This window comes from Grampus griseus (assembly GCF_964374135.1).
Source record: "Grampus griseus genome assembly, chromosome: 18".
In the NCBI taxonomy this organism is placed as follows: Eukaryota; Metazoa; Chordata; class Mammalia; order Artiodactyla; family Delphinidae; genus Grampus; species Grampus griseus.
The window spans coordinates 15,718,201-15,738,350 of record NC_139012.1 but is presented as its reverse complement, the minus strand read 5'-3'; the positions used below and the strand labels follow the sequence as shown (position 1 = coordinate 15,738,350).

At 42.5% G+C, this 20,150-nt stretch overlaps 1 protein-coding gene across 2 annotated transcripts in view; it reads left to right on the top strand.

Annotated features, from left to right (window-relative positions):
* Window positions 1-20,150, top strand: part of GPC6 (glypican 6) — a 1,085,536-nt gene that overhangs the window by 872,489 nt on the left and 192,897 nt on the right. The window lies entirely within an intron of this gene.

Genomic DNA, 20,150 nt, shown 5'->3' with positions numbered 1-20,150 from the left:
ACCTTTGTTTTGTGAATATTTTCCAATGAAACATTAGGAGACTCTCTGGGAGTAAGGAAAGCTGTTATACTTCCACTATGAGAACACCTGGGGAGAGTAAGGGTGCATAAGAGAAGCAGCTTATTAAGTGCTTCGGTAAACGTAAGAGAACTAATTTGTCACACTGCATGACATTCAAAAGAACAAATGCTTCCTAGATTAAAACGCTAAGGAAGGTAACTCAGGGAAGAATGGAAAATTCCAAGGTATATTCATGACAGGGGATGCCTGAGTTGAAAAAGGGGATTTTGCTAAGGGGTAAAACCAAGAGATTTGTCTTTCTGTGCATTTGAGTTGTTACCAGCCTGAGTTCCTGGAGGCCTTAGTTTACCATTTCTGATTTCCTAACATCTTTCATAGCACGTAGCACAGAGCAGGTACTCAGAATGCATTTGTCGAGCTACAGGTTATCATGAAAAGCACATCCATGTGTTTCAGTGATCCTCTTCTTGATCCTAAAATGACAGAGGTCTGGGAGGAAGAATCCCCTACAGCAGCCCAAACGGCAAAGCCCACGAGACTGCAAAGTCCTAAGGCAGAAGTTCCATATGGAAAGGGCGTTTACCCGCTACACAGCAGCAAAGCCCATAAATGATTGTTTTAGTGATGCAAATGTGGAGTCGATGGACATTCTCGGTTTGTGTTGCTTTTTAGGAGGCTGGGTCATTTAGGTGAATGGTTTGGAAGGACTGAGCCATTGCTTATATACCCCCCAAACTGTACCCACATGCCCCTCACAGCAGCAGCCTGCCCTCGAGCACAAAGGGTAATGATAACAGAGGTTTTTGTTAGACTTTAGTTTTATGGGGTCATTATGATCAAATTTATGTGATGAAGGTAGCCGCCAGATGATAAAAGAAAGAAGCGAGCTGTTACTGAAATTTTTTTCCCAAATAAAAGATGAGTACCTCAGAGAGTCCGTGTGCTGCGTAGAGAGATGAATAGGGAGATTACCTCAACAGTACATATTAATTCGTCTCACCAGTGATCATATTCGCTATGTTACCCAATTCCTCTGTCTTTAAAACACATTTAAGAATACACCATTTTCATGCAATGTTAAGGAGGATGAGAAAAATAATCATCACAAAACACTTTCAGATACTCAAAGGCTCAGATCAGCAAATAATGGCCCATGGGCCAAATCCTGCCCGCTGCTTGTTTTGGTAAATAAAGTTGTATTAAAACACAGCCATGCTTATTCATTTACATATTGTCTACGGCTGCTTTCACACTTCAACAGCAGAGTTGAGTAATTGCAATAAAGACCATGTGGCCCACAGAACTGAAAATATTACTCTCTGGCTCTTTACAGTAAAAGTTTGGCAAGCCCAGCTCTAAGAAAAAACAGTCTCAGTTTTAGGGGCTGAACAACTGAGCTGATGTACAGTTTTATATAAATGACCAAACTGCATGCATTTCGAAGCCTCTTAACAGTGTAACATAAGTAAATAAATACATAAGTTTGAATATGAATGTATATATATCTACAGAGATCTTAAGGAAGCCACAAGACATGGCATATCCAAACAAAAAAGGACTAGGTCGGGTCAAGTTCAGATAGCCATCACCAGTGACTTTTCCTGGGCAGTGATCTGAGAAGGGCTGTCAGCTTGGGTGTATCTATAAGGAGCACCCATGAGTGCTGAGCGGATGGCTGGGAAGGAGAGTAAGCCGTTATCAACCAACAACGAGACACGTTGACAGGAAAAACAAATTCTGAAACTGCATCAGCTTTTCAAATAGCTGACTCCGTTTTTTATGGCTGGTCAATCCAGCCATAAAAAATCTTCCAATCTGTTCGATTTTGTGTCCTCCACATTTTTAAGGGATGAGAGGCAGGTGAAGGTCATGAAAGAGAGAGTTGCCAAGTTGGGGTGGGGACTTGGAACTGTGCTATAGGAAGATGGCACAAGCTATTGCTATATTTAACCCAGAAGAGAGAAGACTCAGGAGGGTACAAAAGCTGTGTTTGTTTAAGGAGTTGTATGTTAGGTGCAGCTCTTTGGTACAATTCGGACCAAGGAGAAGAACTTTCTGTGGTCAGAGTGTGTAAAGATGGAGTTGGCAGTCTCAGGAGTGAGAATGTTGTGGAGGTAATTCAAGCGTCAGTGGGCTGGTTGGATTAATGACTTCAAAGACTCCTTCCAACCCTAAAATGTTCGATTCTGTGAGATAGCTGATCCCAAGAGGGCTCTTCACAAGTGTGTTCTGAGCTGCTTCATCCCAAGGCCTGGTGGTGTCAAGTAGAGGTAGTGATTCTCCAGTTTTAGAAATACCAATACTTGAGGTTTCAGTGAGTACCAGAGTTAGCACGCATTAGCCCTAATCATCTCAAGTTGGGGCTCTGAAAACGTCATCGGCTTTAATCACTCCTTCTCTATCTGATGATCAAATGTCCTGCTTCTAATAATCAGTGTCCTGTTTCTCATATGCAAAGTTGGTGGCAAGTGGAGGGAACCATGGAAAACTCATGTACTTTCTGTCGTTCCCTTCTTCTGTCTGTAACAAACACTTAGAAATTTTCCATTTGCTTTGTCAATGTTATGACGATCGGTGGGAACATAGCTGCAAAGTGCTCGGGAATGCTTTAAAGGGAGAAGCCTTAATCTTTCATGATCATGTTGATTACCAACTACCGCAATAGCCTACTCGACTGACATCGTCTTACAGCTCTTCATTTATGCTGATAGAAAAGGCTACTAGTTTCATATGATTTTAGTTCTCTGGAAATAAATGACACAAAATGAATAAATCATGTGCTCCTATAGGTTTGCAGGCAGGGCACAAGATTACTAAATTATGCAACATGTAAAAGAGGGAGCTTGCAAAAAATCAATCTTTGGCTAAGCTTGAGTCATCCATACAATATGATTCTAATGTATGGGTTGGGGACCCTCTGTGCAGGAGTTCTCATAACCTAGTTAGGTTGGTAATTAGGACACAGGGACGACCAAAAGGGGAAAAAATAAGAGTGTTGAACAGCAGTCAAGTGAATTTTAGAATAATGAAGAAATATCAAACAGGGTAAATCGATGGAGTTAAAGAACACAAGTGGGAAATGAAAAACACTCAAAGATAAATTAATGTAGGCCCAAGGGTTGTGCAAGCAATTTACTATAAATATACTAGAAAAGAAGAGACAGATGTAGGTGAACAAGGAAGTACAAAATTGGCAATACGTTGTTAGAAGTAAGAAATGGCATAGAACACGTAGTGTGGCCAAACAGAACGTGAGTGAAGAAGAAAGAAAAGCATTTAAGAAAAACTGAAGACCTTAGTTTGGAGATGATACGTGTTTTAGCAAAAGTGCTTGCTCTCTCATCACGTACTATAATATCCTTATAAACTGGATGTGAAGTAGATTTGGCCAGCCTCATTTTTAGTTAATAAAGCTGCAGTTTCACGCACAGCACAGTGACTATAGTTATCAATACTATACCGCATATTTGAAAGGTGCTAAGAGTGAATTTTAGAAATTCTCATCACAAGAAAAAGACATGTGTGACTGTACGTGGGGACAGATGTTAACTAGACTTCTTGTGGTGATCAACTTGTAATGTATACAAATATCAAATCATTGTTAACCACCTGAAACTAATGTAATATTTGATGCCAATTATACCTCAATCAAAACAAAACAAAACAAAATCCCAAGGTTTCAACTTCTCCCACAGTCACAGAAAAGAACAGCTTTTTACCTTTCAACCACATATGGAGTTTTTAGCCAATCTACCCATTTAAGAGGCAGCAAATTCATGATTCCATTCTTTTATTTTTTTTAATTGACCTATTATTCTTAATAGGTAAAGTGCACTCATTTGGTATGTACGGCTCAATTAGCTTTTATGTATGAACGCCTTTCTGTACGTGTAGCTACCTCTAAGATCAAGATACAGAACATTTTCAGGGCCCCTGAAAGCTCCCTTGTACCTTCCTCAGTGTGTATCCCCCAAATATAACTATTAGTTGGATTTTTAACACCATCAGTTAGTTTTGCCTGTTCTGGAACTTTATATAAATGCAATTCTACAGTAATGTGTCTGGCTTCTTCCATTCAACATATTTGTAAGATTCATCCCATGTTCTTGTCTGTACCAGTGGCCTATTTCTAGTTATTACTTGATAGCAAGGGTTGGCAAATTTTTCTATAGAGGGTCAGGTAGTTTTAAGAAATGTTTTGTGGGCAATATGGTCTCTGTCTTAACCACTCAACTCTGCCTTTGTAGCCCAAAAGCAGCCATAGACTATATGTAAATCATGAGTGTAGCTGGGTTCCAACCAAGGTTATTTACTAGGATTCGGTCCGTGGGCCATATTTGCTGATTCCTGCTCTCTGATGCTCTGTCGCATAAATATACCGTGATTTATTTATCCATTCTCTTCTTGATAAACATTTGGATTGTTTCCTGTCTTCTGGTAAATTATGCACTCACTTCTCTTGGATATATATCTCATAGTGGGATCACTGGATCATACAGTTCACGTGATGATTAGCTTAAAAAGAAAAACCTGCCAAACAGTTCCCCAAAGAGGCTGTACAGAGTTCCACTCCCTCCAGTGATGTATGAGAGTTCTAGCTGATCCACTTCCTTGCCAGTACTTGGTGTTGTCAGTCTTCATTTTCGTCATCCTGGTGATTGTCTGGTGGAGTCTCTTTCTGGTTTTAACGTGCATTTGTGTGATGAGCTATGACATTGAGCACCTTCTTTTATGTTTGTTGCCCATTTAAATACTCCCTGTTGTGACCTGCCTGCTCAATTCTCCTGCCCATTTTTTCAGACGGGCTATTCATTTTATCATTGGATTGCAGGAATTCTTTATATATCCAGAATATAAGTCCTCTACATGTATTGTAAATATCTTTTCCCTGTCAAGGTTGCATTCTTTTTTTTTTTTTTTTTTTGGTACGCGGCCTCTCACTGCTGCGGCCTCTCCCGTTGAGGAGCACAGGCTCCGGACGCGCAGGCTCAGTGGCCATGGCTCACGGGCCCAGCCGCTCTGCAGAATCCTCCCGGACCGGGGCACGAACCCGCGCCCCCTGCATCGACTCCCAACCACTGCGCCACCAGGGAAGTCCCAAGTTTGCATTCTTAAAGCAATTTTAAGCAGTTGATCTCATGATCTTGATTTTTTTTTTTTTCAATAAGACCCTTTCAGTTTATCAGCTGAACCATCCCTGAGTGGGTCGTTGAATCAATTAGGATATGAGAGCAGCATCTCGGGGGTCCAGGAGCTTGTGGAAGAGAAAGGTCAGTTCTGTCTTGAGGATGTGAAATAGAGCCACTGGCCTCACCTCCTCTCCTGATGTGATGGTGGTCTTCTGTGCCCCTGGAAGGGAGGCAGGGCACCAGACTCCAGAAACAAAGATAACCTTCAGGGAGGAAAGTAAAAGGGACACAAAGATGTAGCAGGACCAATATTTGGGACTGTACCCCTAAAGCAGAACCTTTGCTAACTCATCCACCATTCCTGTTCCCCTGTGCTAAGCAAGGCAGGAACTAATTACCTTGATATTGTAATTTGTAGCCACCTTTTAAAAAAGAAACCAGTACACCATGAAGCTAGTTTTGCACTGCCTGGCAGACACCATGCAACAAGCCAGGAATCTTGTCCAAAATCCAATATTCTGCGCTACACATTCCCTCTTTAGCTATGCATTCTCCCTCTATTAAGTTATTGCCAAGCAAAGGTGATTTATTAAGATGAGAAGCAGACATTGCTAAAACAGGAAGAAAAGCAAAAAAGAAATAAATGTTTCCTCAGAACCCACAAAGGAGAACGGATGTCAGCAGAAGCAGATGTATGCTTCTCCGGAGTGAAAGAAAGAATACTTAATGCAATCAGAATCCCGGTAACATAAGAAAATGGGATATCTAAAACTCTGCAGAACTCAGGTGATGCTGTGCGTCTATAAAAGTGCTACCCAAAGCACTACAAACTACCAATGACAAATGTTTCCAAACTGGTTTTTAAAAGACGGAAAAATAAGAATGAACTAGGTTATTTTTATATGCAAGGTTATAACTGTCCTATTTTTAGAATTGGAAACCCATACAGAATATTTGCCTTTAGGAAAAAGTTGTCAATTCTGTATCCTATTTAGCTCAGTCAGCTAAATGACTGATGTCTGGTCATGACCCTCATGTGACAGGATGAATGATTCATTCCTTCCCAAATTTCAATATGTAAGGGAACACAATATAAATCGTTCAGGTAAACATCTTGAGAAAAGTGACAGAATGAAATGACCAAATTGTTTCTTTCTAAACTATAAAGTAGGGATGACTATAGAAAAAGGTCAGACTTCCGTGTATCAACTACCAAGGTAAAGACACTGGGGAGAATATTTACAGCAAGTGTGACTTTGAAAAGCAGGATACGTTAGTTATTTAAAGAGCTCCTGTATACTGATTTTCAAAAAATGAACACTTTAATGCCAGTTTTTCAGTGGTTTTAAAACAACAGTTGACAAAGAAAGAAGTTAATTAGCAAACATTAAAAATGTTCAACCTGACCAGTGTAGGAACAAACAAAAAAAGCTGGAGAGATCAATTGCTACCATTCCAATTAGCAGAGTCTTTAAATGAGTAATAGGCTTGGTGGGCTGATGATAAAATGACTGTAAAATGGGCACAATTACACATGTTGTTTGGACTACACATGAGTAAGAGGCTTTTGCAAAGCAATAAAAATATTGATAGTATATATATGTTTTAACAGTAATTTCAACTCTTTCAGTCTACTCTATAGAAATAATCATAAATTCAAAGGAATTTTAGACGATTTTTGATGGCAACAACAGCAATAACAATAATAAAATAAAGCACATGACCAACTGTAAGGACACCTTAATCATCGTCGTCTTCCTCTGAATAAATATTTGTTCTTAATTTTAAAAGTACTTTTATTTTCTATGAATAAATATTGATTCTTAATTTTAAAAGTACTTTTATTTTCTATGAATAAATATTTGTTCTTAATTTTAAAAGTACTTTTGTTTTCTATGAATAAATATTTGTTCTTAATTTTAAAAGTACTTTTATTTTCGATCTGCCCAGAACTCCGTATGTTTCTTCTTTTGCGGTGCACGTCTCCAGGTCTCCTTAATCAGTTTACAATTCTTTCGAAGGCGTGTATCATTCTCTTCCCATGGTCTTTAGATATTTTACCTTTTCCTCATATCCCACATTATCATTCAGTGTGGTAATATAAATTATGGTAAATTCATTCAACGAAAAGTGATGTAACTCTATAAGTTCTCTGCAAACCATGAGAAATGATTGTGCGTAATGTTAAACAATGATTTCAACAATAGTTTTCAATGTCTATGCTTACCAAAAAAGACTAAAAGACAATACCCTAAAATATACCCAATTAGTATTTGACACATGGGACAGTGGGTTTTGTTTTTCTTTCTTCCTCTGAATGTTGAAATCTGTCCACATTTCCTTTAATAGGATGTACTTTTTCCACAATGAAAATGCAAATCATTAAAGCAACTGCTGTCTTCTTCAAAACCCCATGACACCACAGCCCTCTTTTAAGATAAAAATGGGGTTTGGTTTCCTCCCCAGCATCTCTGAACAGCAGTTCTCAGAGTCCCACTGTTTATATTCACTCTCTTGTTCCACTGCAGCCAGGCTTGGCGTTTAGGCATGTGCAGCCAGGAGAGGTGGGCGCAGACGGGATGACGGATCTAGATGGTTGGAAGAAATGAGTTCCACTGCCTTGCTGAGCGGTACCCGCACACAGCGCATCAGCTGGATCTCAGCTAAGCAATATTCAACCTGCAAAAAGCCTGGTTGAGCTCAATGCCTCCTCTAGTTGCTACTGACTTCCCCCTTGCTTCTTCTGGAAGCCTGCTGCAAAGTACAACTGCTGCCTTGATCTATTTAATTCTTGCCTGAAGGCTTGGACTCTACCTCTGACCACCTTGTTTCCACGGGAGCTTTTTCTTGGCAGTGGCAAACACCCTGGTCCTGAGCACATGTACATCATCCCCAGGCTCTCCACCCTCCTGCCTGTCTTTGTTCTTGAGCTCGAGAAGTCCATTCTAAAGCCAACCTGGCTTCTATCATTTACATCTTTCAAACCATCTCCCACATTCCGGAAATGTTCTTCAGAACTCTCTTTCCCGTTTTCTCCCATCATCATCATCATCTTCTTCTTGGGTATTTTACTGGCATTTACTTTGAGAGAGTGAAGCTCGATGGAAAAGTGAACTCTGAAAGGACACCAGGCTGAGTCATGGTCACACATGTCCTGAGTAGGAGGAATAAAAACTCACTCACTTTCCTGACTCACAGGGGTTCCTGATTGCCTGCTCTGTATTCCTCCCGTGATTCTCCAGCACTGTTTAGATATGTGGAGGGTTTTTTTTTTTTTTCTCAGTTTGTGTTTTACCCTGGGAGGTACTGATCTCTGGTAGACTTCCAAAGGTTTCGAAAAAAAAAACCAAAAAAAAACAATAGGGCTTCCCTGGTGGCGCAGTGGTTGAGAGTCCACCTGCCGATGCAGGGGACACGGGTTCGTGCCCCGGTCCGGGAAGATCCCACATGCCGCGGAGCGGCTGGGCCCGTGAGCCGTGGCCGCTGAGCCTGCGCGTCCGGAGCCTGTGCTCCGCAACGGGAGAGGCCACAGCAGTGAGAGGCCCGCGTACCGCAAAAAAAAAAAAAAAAAAACAATAAAAGTGATATGAACTCTAATTACAACCCATTTGTAAAAAAGAAAAAGAAAACTAATTTAACTGCTGTTCCCAAGCTTTTTTGACAGGCTTCCTCTAAAAATTACTATTTCTCTAGATAGCTAAGAAAGCAAAACAGGAAGAAAATTTTGCTTTTGACTACGTTTTCCTTGGAGAGTAATAGCACTAGGAAATTCTCCTTTCTATGTCTTTTTTTTTTTTTTTACCTCCTAACAAGGCCACTACTTTGGGGGTAAAATACCTGCCCCCCCAAAAAAAAAGGATATGTATTCAATATCTGATAATAACCGGTAATGGAAAAGAATCTGAAAAAGTATATATATATATATGTGTGTGTGTGTGTGTGTGTGTGTGTGTGTGTGTGTGTGTGTGTGTGTGTATGTATATCCGAATCACTTTGCTGTACACCTGAAACATCGTAAATCAACTATACTTCAATTAAAAAAAAAAACACACTTAAAAAGGAAGAGGTTACCAGAAGATAAAATCATTTCACTCCGTTGACACTTACAAGAACCTGTCATGCTGCTATTGGGATCCAACAAAAAAAATAGTGCCTGATCCCAAAGTGCTGACCATCCCGCCAGGGAAGGCCGGGATATAAACAGCCCTGTGATAACGTGTTACAGGAACCACTGTTGTGTGGGGTTTAGTAGCAACGGGTATTGTTGGGAGATGGGGGAGCGGAGGGGGCATTTACAGAGACCAACCCCATGACCAGCATTGTAAATAGTTGTTAGTTCCTAGGTTCTATCTGGTGCTAAATTATGTGTGAACGCTAACTCCTTAAGACACATGTTCTTTGGTTTGAGGCCGTACCACGTGTTGGGAGCCTGCTCTTCTGCATTGATAAAGAGGCTGTTTAGTGGTGTCCATTTGTATTGGATACCCTCCTTCGCATGCGGCAATGCGATCCACTGAATGCAGTCTTTGAAGCCACAATAAATGCATTTTGTGCTTAAGTAGATAATGAAAATAGCAAAAAAAAAAAAAATCAATGAATTAAACCACTGTTTGGAGACATCCTCGCCTTATTAAAACGTAAGATGTTTGGAGTGAACTCCGTGCAGAGGGAGTGACTTCACAAAAGAGATAATATGATAAGTGGCCTCCTTCTCCCTTAGCAATCAATGTTTATTTGTCCTTAGCAATTTTCTTAATTTTCTGCTGGGCACACACTTCTCCTTCAAAATAGAATAATATCCTGGAAATGAAGTTGATCAATAGGCAATTTTGAGGTTTTGTTTTTTTTTCAATCTAGAAATTAGTCAGGACAAGTCAGTAAGGTAGGATGTATGTCCTTAACTCCAGTATACCTATCTTGTCAATTCAAAGTAAAGGTTTTCCCTGTGTGTGTGTGTGTGTGTGTGTGAGTGTGTCAGTGTTTTCATAGAATAGAGCAGTGGTTCTCCATCTCTGGAGCATTAGAATCACCGGAGGGCTTGTGGAAGCACAGATGTCTGAACCCATCCCCAGAGTTTGTACTTCAGCAGGTCTAAGACAGGACCGGAGATCTGACATTCATAGTAAGTTCCCAGATGATGTAGATGAGGCTGATCTAGAAACCACACTTTGAGATCCACTGTGTTAGAACTCCCTTGGACTCATCTGTCGTATGTCCCCTTACACCAGGTACCCGCAACGCTCTTGCCAGCACGCAGGAGAGGAGCCCTAAAACTCTGATTATTAAGCTCATCATTTGCGGGGTGTTGGGAGAGGGGGGACTCATTGAAGGTGATATTTGTTACTATATGAGGAATTTATTTGTCATAAAGAATCCAAAATTTAGAGCTAAGAAGGACTTGAGACATTATCTAACTTAACCTATTGTCTATAGATGAAGACAGTGAGGCCCCGAGAGGTTAACTGATGTGGTGAAGGTCACATTGATACTTACTGGTGACTCCAGGGACAAAATACATCTGCCTCTGAACTCCCACCATGCAGTCTTTGCACTGTGCCACCTGACTTTTGTAACTTTAATTCAGAGCCATTTACAAACGAGTGTGTTACAATTTAGGAGACCTCATAAAAGTGACGCAACTGTTTGAGTGCATCTGCCCTATTTTTGACATGGCTGGGTGGGAAAATGAGCTGCCACTAGCTCTCACTCACTGAGTACCTGCTAAGTTCCCGGCACCATACATTACATGCACTGGTCAATTTAATCTACGTAACAGTTCTGAGGAATAAGTAAGATTATCCTCATTTTTCTGATGTGGAAACTGAGGCTCAGAGAGGTTGCACGGCTTACCTCCCGTCATGCAGCTGGGAAGTGGCATCAGGACAAGTACAGCTGCAGGATCACCGAGCCAGGCAGTGGAGACCCAGTAATCAGTGCCTCCGCCCCCAAAGGGAACTGCTAAGGTACGTGCCTGGGTGGTGTGAGAACAAGGCAGTTGGTGAGCCCGGAGAAACCTGGCAGGCTCCCACCGCTGAAACTGGGATACAGCAGAGGGACTGACTTGGTGTCAGGAAAAAGTCACTAGCACATGACACTGGAATTGGATTACAAAGTCACAGGCTGATTCTCAGAAGGGCTTGGTGAGCTGAGTTTGGCCTGAGGGCTGGACTGTTGTCATAGGGAAGGTCAAGGCCAGGCGACTGTAGGTGCAGGGCTCTCGCTGTGGCTGCAGACACGTGCACTTTGTTCCTGAGTTGTGCTAGGTGTGGAGCTGACCAGGTGTGCTTCTATAAAGGGGAAGTTTTATGTTTCTGTTTTAAAATGGTAACGAATTACACCACCTTGTGTTTTCTGAGAGGGGAAGGTGGGTGAGAAATGTGGTTGGTTTATTGGTTATCCCGAGGCACTTGGATAGGACCTAGGCCTTATTCTTTTGCCCGTTATAATTTTTTAATCAACAATAATTATTGCCAGAATGAATTTTCTTAAGTAAAAATCGTAAAAGTGAAATATAAGATCTCATGCTTTTCATTTTTATTGTCTTGTTCTATTTTAGGGTTTTACTTTGCCATTTCTCATTCATCCTTTTGAAATTTGTTTATGAAAAATAATTTGATATTTAAATGTGTGTCTTCCTTGCCAATGACAGCTCTTTGAAATACAAAACCTTTATCTACTAAGTCTTTGTAGTACCTTTAATATCCAACATCCAGAGAAGAATATTGGTCATAGACATATCAAGAACATTTTCTGTTTAAAAAATACAGTTAATAAAGAATGTAGTCATTCATTTAGCATTTCTTTATGCCAGGCATATGCTAGATTCACAGTGCAGGGCAGCATAAAGATAAGTAAATAGCATTTACAATACAGAGTGATAAGTACTAGAGTAAAATTATTTAAAAACTTAATAATAATAGCTTATGTTCACTGTGCTCAAGGTATATATGATAGGTGGATATTCTGTAGGTGTTAGTTAACACATATAATCCATAACACCTTCTGATGGATAAGTATTACCCCCATTTTATCCATAAAGATGTTGAAGCAAAGAGAAATCAAATAATGGGACTGAGGCACAGCTAGGGTATGACGGAGTCCCCGAGTTCCTGCCACTTCCTCGTATGAACTACCTGTAGAAACAGGGCCATGGGAGCAGTTAGGAGCACCTGTTTGCCCCACCAGAGAGGTCTCAGCTGAAACTGGGAGGACTGGTAGGAGTTGCCTGGCAAAGAAGATTGATGTCCTGGACCAGGAAACAGTGTGCATGAAATGCCAAGGCCAGAAAGAGCAGGGAGTGTCCTGAGGACCCCCTTGTGAAGGGTGGTGAAGGGAGCGTGTGGGAAGAGTGATGAGGGAAGAGGCTTTAGACCAGGTGAGCAGGGGCTGCAAGTTAGAAGTCAATGTCAAGGTGTGTGCAAGGGGAGGATTGGGGGATTGCAGGTAGAAACTGCTTCGGAATCTAGAAGTAGAAGAAATCACTGATCAAAAAAGGCCTCCTGAGGTTTTTAGTGAGGGTGGTAGTCAACCACTACTGCATGATTTTTCTTCAGCTAAACCTTGCAGAAAAGTAGACAAAAAGGAAATTCAGAAGATGAATAGACTTCCTAGCTGACTGGGAGCAAGCAGACAGTTAAAAGCCAAAATGATCTCAGGTGGCCCACAGATACATTTTTTTTTACCTTTTTTAATTGTGACAAAATATATATATATATAACATAAAATTTGACATTTTAACCATTTCTAAGTACAATTCAGTGGCATTACTTACATCCACAATTCTCTGCAACCATCACCATGCTCTAGTTCTAATTCTTCATTACCCCAAATAGAAACTCTGTACCCATTAAGCAAGAAGTCCTCCTTCCTGCCTCTCCCCAGCACCTGGTAATCTTCACTCTACTTTCTGTCTCTATGAATTTGCCTAGTGTGGGTACCTCATGTAAGCAGATACAATGTCTGTCCTCTTGTGTCTGGCTTTCTTCACTGAGCATAATGTTTTCTAGGTATATCCATGTGGTAGCATGTATCAGAACTTCATTCCTTTTAATAGCTGTATAATATTCCATCATGTGTATAGACCACATTTTGTTTATGCCTTCCTCTGCTGATGGACAGTTGAGTCATTTCCGTCTTTTGGCTACTGTGAATAATGCTGCCATGAACATGGGTGTACAAGTATCTGTCTGAGTCCCGGTTTTCAACTCTTTGAGGCATATATCTAGGAGTAGAATTGCTGGGTCATATGGTAATTCTATGTTTAACTTTTTGAGGAATCACCAACTGTTTTCCACTAGCTGCACCATTTTATATCCCCAACAGCAAGGTACAAGTAGTCCAAAGTCCCCACATCCTTGCCAACCCTGGTTATTTCCCAGTTGTTGTTGTTGCTGTTGTTTAATAGCTGTTCTAGCAAGTCCACACCCACTTTTTCCAGCATGCTAAGTTGAAGACCTCAAAGCATGTGGATGGCTAATATATGCCATGTCTAGTCTCTTAGTTAGAAATTTGGGGTGATTAGTTTTATTCAAACCAGGGGGAAGGGGAGGAACAGGGTTAAAGAATGCAGTTACTGCATGTAGTTTATTCTCTTATTATTGGAACCATAACCTGGTCATCTTTGCATCCCCAGCATGGAGCTCAGCGCTGAAGACAAAATAACAATAGAAATATGTAGGTTTACATAAATGAGTGAATGTATGAATGAATGAAAAAGGGAATCAATGTAACATGTGTTCTCCATCTTTAGGGAAAGACACTCTTTAGGAAAACTGTCTGTTTTCAGATACTTTTAGAGAAAAGCACTGTATTTAAAAGCAGGAGCCTGGCGTCTGGTGTCATCTCTCTCACTAACTGGAGGTCTAATCATGACCAGGCATTATAGCCTCTGTGGGCTCCAGCTCTCTTCTGTAGGATGATTGACTCAGACTAGATCATCTCGAAGTCATTCCATATCTGACTTTTTAAGATGCTTTATATTCTATACTATTGGCCACCCTTTCAGTGGTTATTAATTTAGGACAAACCCTTATCCTATAGTTTCAACTCTGAGAGATTAGAAGTTGAAGAGTTTATCCACAAAGTTCTTTTAAGTGAGAAATTATTTTAAAAATATATGTGCCACATAAGCCTTCCCAGAAGAAAACTGGGAAGAGGAAAAATATAGTATAACTCACAGTGTTAATATAGAAATGCACTGCACATTCACCAGGCAATCTTCTCATATTTAATCAGTCATTTCATGGGAATATCGAGGTCTACCCACTTTTATGAACCTGTTTTGGGACAACAGTCTTGGAAGACTTGGGAGTCAATCTCCTTTAACTTCATATGAACTACATAGAAGAAGAAGGAACTACAAAGGAAGCAGGTTTCTAGTCTCTCTGCTTCAGGCGACATTTGTACCCTCCCTGAAAGGAAGGCTTGGGGCAGAATGAACACTTACAAGAAACTGAGGCTGGCACGTTCCATGCAGTGAATCATCTGCATAATGGGAATTCTAACTTAGAATTTCTGTTTCCAAGCTTGACGGCCCCCACTCCTTACACATCAAATCGATCAAGCCAGGAATTACAGATTCAAATTCATGGTAAAGCCAAGAAAAGGAAAACAGAATGATGAGTCAGAAGGTAGGAGGCCACATACCTCGATTTTTTTTCCAGCATAGATTAAACATTTATGAACTTTACCAGCACCTCTGCCCAAAAGGTGCTCCTTTAAAAGTAGTATTAATTATTTACACAAATCTTGCTTTAAAAATTGAGGACCTTAGCATCATCCCCAAATTTTTGAGATCAATTCAAATCTAAGAATTGATTTTAATATGAATTCATGTATTGCGTAACCTATGTGCGACCTGGAGCACACATTATTCTAGATGCTGGGGTTACAACAGTGAACAAAATAGGCCAAACCTCCACCCTAATGAAGCTTACAGTCCAGTGGGAAGAGAAAGACCAAAAATAAGAAAACTTTATAGAAACATATAGGCATATATGTGTATATATGTATATATAAAATGCTATAATACACATAACAAGATTCTATATATAATTTTCAGAGAAAAATCTGGTTAACTTATTTGTGCCTTACCTTATAATACAGAATATGAATATTATCCATGAGTTCCCAGGCCCAGCCTTGACTAGTGTCTCTGCCAGTTTACGGGGCGCACTACCTTTGGTGAGATAAATAGCTGTTAGACTCGCACTGGACAGGACCCCCCAGACTGTGTGAGTAGTACAGTGATAGACCAGTTGACAGGGTGAGAAATAAAAATGCAAATTAGTTCTCCACCCTCCCAGTGGCCACTGCTCCCACTTTCTTGCCCTGCTCCATCCCACTGCCGAGTTTTCCGAGAAAAGGATGAATATTCCAAGTGATGCTCACTTCGTGTCACAGTGACCTAGAAAGGGGAATGTGCAGTCGGCGCAGCGGGGCTCTGCTGATGCTGAGGCGGGAAGCAGGGCCATGGTGTAATTGACAGCGACTTTGAACATCCAAGCCCTTGTCGGCTCTGCACCTCTTCCTGGAAACTGAGGTGAATCAGTGCAGCCCAGGGAGACTGGGATCTCCTGAAGTTTGACCACAGGCATGTGCCCCTCTCCTCCTGGCTGGTACTGCCTGTTCTGGGGACCACAGGAGTTTTATCATAATAAAAGCCTGTGTCCGTGGAATCAATTAGCCCAGCATGCCTCAGAGAGTTCTGTGATGTGAGTGGTCACTTCTTCCGACCACACTTTAAAAATAATAATAATGAGGGCTTCCCTGGTGGCACAGCGGTTGAGAGTCCGCCTGCCGATGCAGGGGACACGGGTTCGTGCCCCGATCCGGGAAGATCCCACGTGCCGCGGAGCGGCTGGGCCTGTGAGCCATGGCCGCTGAGCCTGCGCGTCCGGAGCCTGTGCTCCGCAACGGGAGAGGCCACAACAGTGAGAGGCCCGCGTACTGCAAGAATAATAATAATAATAATAACAATGAAACCATTTCAGTTACAAAGACTTGAGTGCTGTGTTCTAAAGGTTTCCTTGTTCAGATGAGAAAGGAGAAGGGAACTCTGATGGATGCTGTGGTGACCCATCCAGACCCAACGGGGCCAGTGCACCCGTCCCCCATCCTGCTGCTGCTCTGAGGATGCACTGCTCACAGCTGGCCCCTTCTTCACAGAAACCCTGGTGGGAGCCACTCTATCTGGGGAGGTCCTTTCCCCTCCCTCATTCCTGGCTGACAGCATCTGGCCCAGTCTCTCATCTTAACTTGGACTAAATCTGAGCTCCAGAGCTCCCCCTGGGATGAGGCTCGAGCTAGTGTCCAGCGGAGGCTGAAAGCACTGAAGTGCGTCTGGTGGGGGTGGGGGTGTCCGAGGAACTGCGGTTCTTTTTGTCTCAGCACAGGAAGAATTCAGCGAGGGACAAAGTGGTGGATACGAAGTGATTTATTCGGATAGGGTGCTTGTGAGGCTTACAGGCGGGCGGGGGAGAGAGTGCCGCGCCCTGAGAAGTTAGTGGGCTACGGTTTTACAGTCAAAGGAAAAGTGGGGAAGGGAAGAAGATGACCTTCTTCCTCATTCTTTTTTTTTTTTTTTTTTTTTGCGGTACGCGGGCCTCTCACTGTTGTGGCCTCTCCCGTTGCGGAGCACAGGCTCTGGAGGCGCAGGCTCAGTGGCCATGGCTCACGGGCCCAGCCGCTCCGCGGCATGTGGGATCTTCCCCGACTGGGGCACGAACCCGTGTCCCCTGCATCGGCAGGCGGACTCTCAACCACTGCGCCACCAGGGAAGCCCCTTCCTCATTCTTGAGTAGACATCAAGCTTCCATTATCAACTCCTCCTCCATGTCGGACAGGGGAGTTTTCTTGTCCCTACGTGGTCAGGCTGGGACTGTCATGGAGGAAATGAATGGAAATGAGCCTTTAAGGCGGTAACATATGCCAAAAGTGGTCAGTTATCTCAGGTTTCAGTATAATGTCACCCTTTCCCTATATTTTTGTTTTTAGTGTGCCCAGAGGAGCGTGTCCCAGGAATCATTAACTTACTGAGCTCACTGGGCAGGATGTGGGTCTCATGCCACCATTGTTTTATTGTTTGGGGGCATATCTCATGTTTCTGTTGCATGGTTTTGTTGCTAAGCGAGCCTGCTTGGTTTTGTGGTTAAGCAAACCTGCTTTCTGGAGTGATCCTCAGCTTACAGGGGTCTCCCACACCTTTTTCTTTGCTTACAATCCCCTAGTGGGATTAACTGTTTAATTACCTACTTTGTGCCTTTCCTCTCTCCCTGTCAAGACCACAGCCCTGCTGAGCACCCTCCTCTCTCCGCGTCCTGAAAGCACTTCCTCCATAAATCACGTGTATCCAATCTGTGTCTCAATCTCTGCTCCCATGGAGCCTGTCCTCAGACAGGAACTAACATGCATCACTTACCCACTGTGTTCCCCAGGCCTCTGATAAGCACTGTGCCTGCTGAGCTCATTTCGTTATGACTAGTTGTCAGAGCCCCTTAACATAAAGGAAGTGAGGCTTACAGAGGCCAGTGAGTCTTCCCCAAACTCACAGTCTAGTAGGTGACTCTGAATCCATCCTCCCTCCCTTGGATCGTATAGTTGCTTCATTCTTTCCTACCAGAAGGAGAAACAACCCCAGTTCCCACTTGAATAATAAGCATCCCCACGGTTCCCTGTCACCCGAGCACATATGTGTTCCTAATGTTTGTTGCCAAGGTTTCACCTTATGTCTGTCCTGTGACCTCATCAGGAGGCATTATCCCTGGTAGAAATTCAGGACACTTTGCTTACGTCAACTGCCCAGGTGGTGGCAGATGGTTTCTTTATTGTCCCTTGTTTTCTGCTTGGTAAATCAGCATGTGGGTGGCTTCATTGTGCTGAACAGAGTCTCTTTCTCTCTTCTGTACAAAAAGAGCTTGGGGATGGATAATGAAGAGGAAGAGAGATGTGAGGTCCACAGGAGCGCAGAGGGGTCCTTAGTCTGTCCACTGAGGCAGGAGGAGTGTGCACCTCCCAGTGAGGTGACATCAACATTATGATGATCTCATCTGTATTTTCTGATTGAAAACATGGTGCTATCCTCAAGGGGTACCAGATGGTCCCAGTGTGCATTTTAATTGATAGGGATGCTGCCTCTCTCTCTCCTTCTCTCTTTTTTTTTTTTTGCGGTACGCGGGCCTCTCACCGTTGTGGCCTCTTCCGTTGCGGAGCACAGGCTCCGGACGCGCAGGCTCAGCGGCCATGGCTCACAGGCCCAGCCGCTCCGCGGCATGTGGGATCTTCCCAGACCGGGGCACGAGCCCGCGTCCCCTGCATCGGCAGGTGGACTCTCAACCACTGCGCCACCAGGGAAGCCCTCTCTCTCTCTTTCTCCTATCTAGCTCCTTGGTTATCCGGTGACAGGATACCTCCACTTTAACATCTCCCATAATAACCAGGGTAACCAAATTGGCTGAGTGGTTCTTAGTTCTCCGTACAATGCAAAGCAAGATGCAACAGTCTAAAGATGGTTTGACTTGGAGAACTGGCCATGTGCCGGGTGGGTGACTACACTGTCACCTGCCTCAATTCTACCATGTACTTTAAACATTACTTATGTACGTGGTTCCTTTTAAAGTCCATTCTCTCCACTGGTCTCACCCTCTCCAAGAGCTCTTAACAGATCCTGTTAAGGGACTATTGTCTGCAAGAAAGCCAGTGTCGTAAGAAAGACAAAGAAAGGAATTGCTCCAAATTAAGAGACTGAGGCACATGATCTTAGAGAGGCTCATTTGTTGGAGAAAATGCTATAAAAGATATTCCTGAGTCAGTGACAAGGTTGGAATATGGACCGTAGGTTAGATAAAAGTATTGTGTCAACGTTAGATTTACTGAGGTTGATACCTGCACTGTGGGTGTGTTGAGAGCGTATCCTTACTCTTAGGAAATACGCACTGAAATATTAAGGAGTGAAGGCCACCATGTGTGCAACTTATTCTCAAACAGCGTAAGTTACATTTATCAGCGTATGAGTACTCGTGTGTACATCGTCACTCACTTGTAGTCTCAGATATTATTCTCAAATAGTATTAGCTGCATATATTAGTATAAAGTATTCATGCATATACAGTCTCTCTCATATATATAAGAGAGAGAAATAGAGACAGAGAAAGAAGGAGAGAGAGAAGAACTGATAAAACAAATGAGGCAAAATGTTAACAATAGATGATTCTGGGTAGAGAGTACACAAGTGTTCTTTGTCCCATTTTTGCAACTTTTCTGTGAGTTTGCGATTATTTCCCAAACAAACAAACAGAAAGGCTTCCTTTGAGGTGCAACTATGAAATAACTAAGGCTGGATTTTAGGGATGACACATGACAGACAAGCAGTCTCCTTATTTAGACATATGTATAGTATTTTACAAGAAGTGGATTGATCCTGGAAGACCTAGATGAGGATTGCTCATGTTAAATATAAGTCTCCCTGGTATTTCAGGAGAGTCTGTGACAAACTACTTGGTATTTTCTGGAAGCTTGTGCAGCACCAGATTGCTAAGCGTGGCTCAGGGATTGCAGACCTTTAAATGACTCGAACCAGTGTCGGGTTTCAGGGGGAAGTGTTGGCAGTGGGCAGAATAAACTGAAATGGAGACCACAGAGGCACTGCGGAGAGTTGGAATGGCAGCCCAATCTGCAACGAGTCACGAGAGAGTGATGGCCTTTGAAATGGCCTTTTTTTTTTTTTTTTCCAATATGTTATCGTTTGGATAAAGATTAAAGCAGGGAACAAGAAGCACCTTAAGCTGGAAAAAGAAAAAAAAAGGAAGAGGCAAGTTTGAAGGAAGCCAATAAAATGAGACTTAGCTTTCCATTTCTATAAATCCAATCCTCCCAGCCCCAGACTTTCCTGCCCTTTTCATTAATGACTGGGGTGGTGGAGCTCCGTACCTCTTCAGAGCTGGAGATGTCGCATTTAGTCCCCAAGGGGAACTGGTGAAGGGAACAAATAGAGCAGCTAGGGAA